The sequence below is a fragment of the Erithacus rubecula genome, assembly GCF_903797595.1.
Source record: "Erithacus rubecula genome assembly, chromosome: 8".
NCBI classification, from domain to species: Eukaryota; Metazoa; Chordata; class Aves; order Passeriformes; family Muscicapidae; genus Erithacus; species Erithacus rubecula.
The window spans coordinates 22,843,566-22,849,102 of record NC_136659.1 but is presented as its reverse complement, the minus strand read 5'-3'; the positions used below and the strand labels follow the sequence as shown (position 1 = coordinate 22,849,102).

Below are 5,537 nucleotides of genomic sequence, written 5' to 3'. Positions count from 1 at the left end.
CCCTCATTCCTTGCATTTGGAATAGCAAATATATTCCCTTCCTTTACCATTAAAGCAGGAACGTGGATGAATGCATTTGGAAACCTTTACTTCTCTTATTGTTGTGCCAGATGCACAAAGATATGCAAGAATAAAAGCAGCAAAGAGCTTGGGGGAGCAGAAATTTTGGCTGAAGGTAATGCAGAGTACAGAGAAGCCTGCAGAAATGTTTGACTGTACCTTTGACTGAGAGAACGAAGAAGTCTTCTCTGGGGCTTGTTGGAACTGTAACTGTCTAATTTAGAGGAGCAGGATAGGATGAATATTTTATGAGGGTTTTTCCACAGGGCTGTTAACATTTAGCAAACAAAAGGCAGCCGTGATTCATTTTCCTTCTCACAGGGGGCAAATGAGTTAACAGCTGTAACAAGGGAATTAAAAGGGGATGCTCCCAGCACTGAGAACAGCTGTTGTCTTTTCAGGTGCTTGGAAAACTGGGAGCACTGAGGTAAGTGCAGCACCTATTGGACAAGATGGGTCTAGGGTAGAGCTTGCAAACTGATTCAAACTTGTTTTCTGCTCCAGGGTCCCAGGGTAAGTGCTGCTGGTCCCACTGAGACTTCAGTGTCTAAATGCCTCTCATAATCTATAGCTATGTTCCCTTTCTCTAAAATGGTGCAGGAAATATGCAATCTGTCTCCTGATCTAAATAGACAGTAACTCCTTGGCTGTGGTCAGAATGGTCCAGCTAGTCATGACCTGACTCCAGGTACTTCCCCAGGTGCTCATCCTGCAGAGGAGGCTAAGATTGTGTTCCAAGGAGGTCCCTGACCATGCCAAGAGAAGGAGCAGACAGACAGCCCTGTCCACAACAGCTGTGATCTCTCTGCAGGGCAGAGGAGCAGGGTGTTAGCCCCAGAGGGGATGGAAAGGGATGCTGCCTCTCCCATCTCCTGCTTCCATGAATCAGTCCTCTGCAGCACATCCTGCCATCCCTGTGGTAGGTCAGTTGGGGAAAGAAATGCTTCCTTTCCACAGGGAGGTGTCCTGCTCCCAAGCAGACAGCCTTGGGCACCTTGCCCCATCCTGCCAATTCTGCCAGTCTACGTAGGTGGCTTGAAATTAGCCCAAACCTTTGAATAGGTTGGTCCACTCTGGGCCTATGCCTGCTGCATTGTTAATGAATGACTGAGCATGGCATGCTCTGTCTTGCTTCTGGCTGCTCAGGTGCCTTGCACAGAGCCTGCAGACAGCCTGCTTAGGCTTTTTCTTGCAATGTTTGCTCCTGAGGATGCTCTCCAGCAGCCTCTGTTGCAGATGAGTATTAAGCTACATTTCACAAAGTACAAATTACAAAAAAATCCATCTAGACATACACCTAGAGACTGTTTCTTTTATATGCATGAAAGTACCCTTAACATATACATTGCATATGCAGACACATGGATGTGCATGTCAATAAAACAGAGTGCCATAAAAACAATCCTAGCTGAGACATATCAGCAGCTCCATCACTGGACTGATGATGAGCATTTCAAACCTTGCCTTTGCTAGCTATGCCATGCAAGGTCTGTTTTCAGGAGAAACAGTAGTACCAGGACTTTTACAAATCTAAATAGGAGCCAGATGCACAAAAGAGCTCTAAGAGACAGAATGTTGGGTTTTTCTTAGTCCTTCCTCTGCATTTTGCCTCCTAATTCAGAAGTTCATGTCTAGCAAAAGCTGCAAAACCTGTTCTTGCAGTCTTTTCTAGAGAACCACATCAAAGGAAAGCAGCAAGATGATGACCAGATATACTGGTGCAACCCTAATCCTTCCCAACTCTAGGCTTCCCCTCCCTCCCACTTGCTCTGACCACAGCTCTCTGCTGTGGGGCCAATATTGCTTAGGCCTATTTTGGAAATCTATTACTACTGGTTCTTACAAACAGCAGGGACTAAACACAGATCACAGGCATGATGGAGCTTTTCTGAATTGGCAGCAGGAGACAGACACAATGCAGAGCCCAGGTCTAAAGCAAGGCAAGTCCTCCTTCAACTGCACTCTGTCCCTGGAGTGCACTTCATTCTCCAGCCAGGCTCACACACCTGTCTGTGCTGGCCCCTGCTTTGTTTTTCTCCTGGAGAAAGTACAGTATTCATGCTCAATCCCTGTTCTGACATGATTCTCCACAGTGATTTTCTGCAAGCAGCTCTCTTCTGACATTGGAGGTCCAAGGCTGGGCTCACTCCAGGCTTTAGGGCCTAAAATCACAGCACAAGGGTCACCACACCATGTTACAACTCCAGTGTCTGCCAACAGCCACCCTCTCTGACTAATCTTGGTGCCTGTATCTGGAAACCACAATAATGCCAGCTTAGCAGATAACTGTTCCAAACTTGCTCAGAGCTCTTACTTCTTCAGAGGGCAAAATTATCCTACACTTCCCCTCACCTGCAGCCACCTCCCTGTGGCACTTTCTGTGTCCCACTTGGACAGAAAACTCAGCCCAGAAATAGTGATGCAAGTGATGAAGGTGCAAAGGAGAAAATGACCCAATACATACAAAGAAAAACACAAAGGAAGCCTGACATTTGATTAATTTTGTGGCTTTGAACCAAATACAAATCTATTTCTTTCTCCACTGAACCATCTGTGAAGGGAGAATAAAAATACTGAGTTAAGGCTAATTATTTCATTTAATGGAAAAAGCAACACGTGGCACAGAAAGGCCATGTTTATGTTCATGTTTGAACTGGTATTTGTACTGATAGTAGAATGCATTATTACATATTAATTATCTGAAAGCTGGATGGCATGCACTGGAATAATTCTGGAGGCTTAGAAAGGAGTGTTTCAATAAGATCTAGCACAAAAGGCTAAATGACATACAATAGCAATTTACTGAAGACAAAGGTGAGTGGCTCCATTCGGGCTGGAATGTATTCGGCCTTTTCCCAGAGATACACCAAAAATGAAATTGCTATCACATTTCAGCTTCTGTTCCACTCCTTTTCATAGGGTGATAGCCTTTTTATTATTTGGCCTTGGGACATCAAGATCATTGAAAAAAATTATTGAGTGACACTTGTGAAAATGAGAGAGCATGAAGATTTTTAAAGAACAGGTCTAGTGGAGTGGTAAGCACTTTTTCCTGAAGCCAGTTCTGCTGAAGCAGCTCATTCTGACTCACAGAATGTATCATTCCCAGTGGTAAATCCCCTCAGCTCCAGGTTTCCCTGCCATGATTTAACACTCTCCCTAGTGTTCTGTGGTTGAGTTTCAGGGCCACTAATGCATAAACAGCTTCTTCAGCCCTGAACTTCCCCGGAATGCAGGCTGATGTTTACTTAGATATACAAAGAGATATATGTGTGTTTATATACATGTATATGTGTATCTATAAATATGTATATATGCAGCATATACCTTTCCAAATGTCTCACATCAGTTAATTAAGTGTACGGCACAATTAATTCATTCATTGTTCGGAAATTCCAGGAGCATTAGTTGTCTGACTCCAGCAGGAACTTAGCCAGAGAAATTTCAGAAACTTCTCTCCATGGCTTTGTCATTCTGGAAAGCAGGTTTTTTAGCAAAAACCTTTTACTGAACAGATGGCTCATGTGAAATGCTTGAAATTCCACCAAATGGGAACTGATAAAACCAGATAGTTTCACTGGAACTGGTGGGTGCTAGGTAACTCACAGGGAAAGAAATCGAGTGTGAGGCTGACACTGGCACAGGCTTGGGATTTTTGCTGTGTGCCTTGTTTGTATGCTTTACTTTTAAACTAAGGTAAAGCATTTGCACTGTGCTGGGCACAACACGAAGAACGTGAACCTTTCTACCTCATTGCACTCACCAACCAACACAATGTGATCAAACAGCACAAGGTGACTCTCACAGCAAGCACTGTGGTGAAATGGGATGCCTTACCACTTCCCATGACTGAAAAAAGAGAGCATGGTATATTCCTCTGACTCTGGCTGTACAGGATTTAGGGGAGAAGAAGGAAGAGATTTTCTTCAAGGATATTCTTTCTGTGACCAAGTTTAAAAGCAAGTCTGGGTCAAGACTCAACATTATATTGACTTTCTTTAAACTAGCATTTTTCTGGGAAATTTTAACAGTCTAGTCTCTACACTCTCAGTCTGAAATTATCTTTTACTGCTTCTGAAATCCAAATGGAAGGAAAACGTTTACCTTCTTTTCAACATTATTTTCAAATGAATATCTAGAAATCTGTAATTTATAAAGTGGATATAGGAGAGTGAGAGAAAAAGAAAATCTGAGCTTTTGTTTCCATATTAAACTGGTATGAAGATGTGGAATTTTCCTTTTGTTTTGAATTCTAAATTTGAAATTATCTTTAAAATCATGTTCCAGTAACAATCTCCTTTGATATTCACTCACCCATGCTGGATTGGTATCAACAACTTATAGGTGGAGAATCAATATTATCAGCTTTTACTTTGATAGAGTTCAAGGAGTAGCTCTGCTTTTAGGGAGTATTTTTCTTTTAGAAATATCCCACTAAGACACAAAGCAGAAAATTGTCCTAGGATGGGTAATGAGTGCCAAATAATTTTGCCTCAATTACACATGATAACTTCTAACCTTTGATCTGCAAATGTAAACTCATCAGTAGGGGTACACTAAACACTTGTAGGTATGAACACTTGTAGGCACCTACATATAGACTTTTAATGTCAATGTGCAAACACACAAACTCATTTTTCTGAAGAAGAAAATTCAGAGCAACCACCAAGGATTTGTTTCTGGCTCTTTCTTTCTCTCTCTTTCTTTAATACTACTAATTATAACAAACTACATGGGTGTGTTTCTGATCCCTTAGTACCTCCCTCAGTCCCCATGAACTTCCTTTCAGAATTCCTCCACAAAGTCATGTTCACTCTCAGGCTGTAAATGGAGTCTGGAGGGACAGAGAAATCATCCTCACAGAAGAGGGAGCTGAGCCTGTCACCCAGATATCACCAAATGACTTCTGATTAACCTGAAGATGAGTTCTCTTGAGAAAAGGATACCCACTTAGTTAAACCCCTTCTAAAGGGCTTCAGTATGGAAATGTTGTGATCTGCCCAGTTGTTAAGGGAATTAATGAGGAAATGGGCAAAGACAGGCTCTGCAGTTGTGCCATGCTGCAGGAACATAACATTTCTGTCTGCTCTGAAAAATAATATAAATGGGATAGACAGGCAGTTTTCCTAGCCTGGATTTTACTCAACAAAATATTTTCAAATGAAAAACAAGCACATCCACTGGGTAGCAGTAGGTATTATGGAGGTTTCCATTGCCAGTCTTTTGCCAAAACCACATGAAATGTCCTTTACCTCAGTAGATGGTGACATGTCGACAACTCTTCAGGTACTGTGAATTGCACAAAATATGTTGAAATTCCCTTTTTTTCCTGGCTCAACAGGAAGGAGGGCACTAGATGGGTAAAAGGCTTCAGAAAAGTTGGAGATATCTTCAGGACAGAAGGGCTACTTTTTTTGCCAGTGTACCAGGTACAAGGATTAGGAATAACTAGGTCAGGAGATTTTACTGTTGCCAGA

General features: G+C 42.2%; 1 long non-coding RNA gene across 1 annotated transcript; it reads left to right on the top strand.

The window, feature by feature from the left end:
* The first annotated feature begins 426 nt into the window (after positions 1 to 426).
* On the top strand, positions 427 to 1,663 carry LOC306804588. The gene is made up of 2 exons (XR_013774938.1): positions 427 to 573; positions 661 to 1,663. It is a non-coding gene; the product is annotated as an uncharacterized lncRNA (long non-coding RNA).
* The last annotated feature ends 3,874 nt before the right edge of the window (positions 1,664 to 5,537 follow it).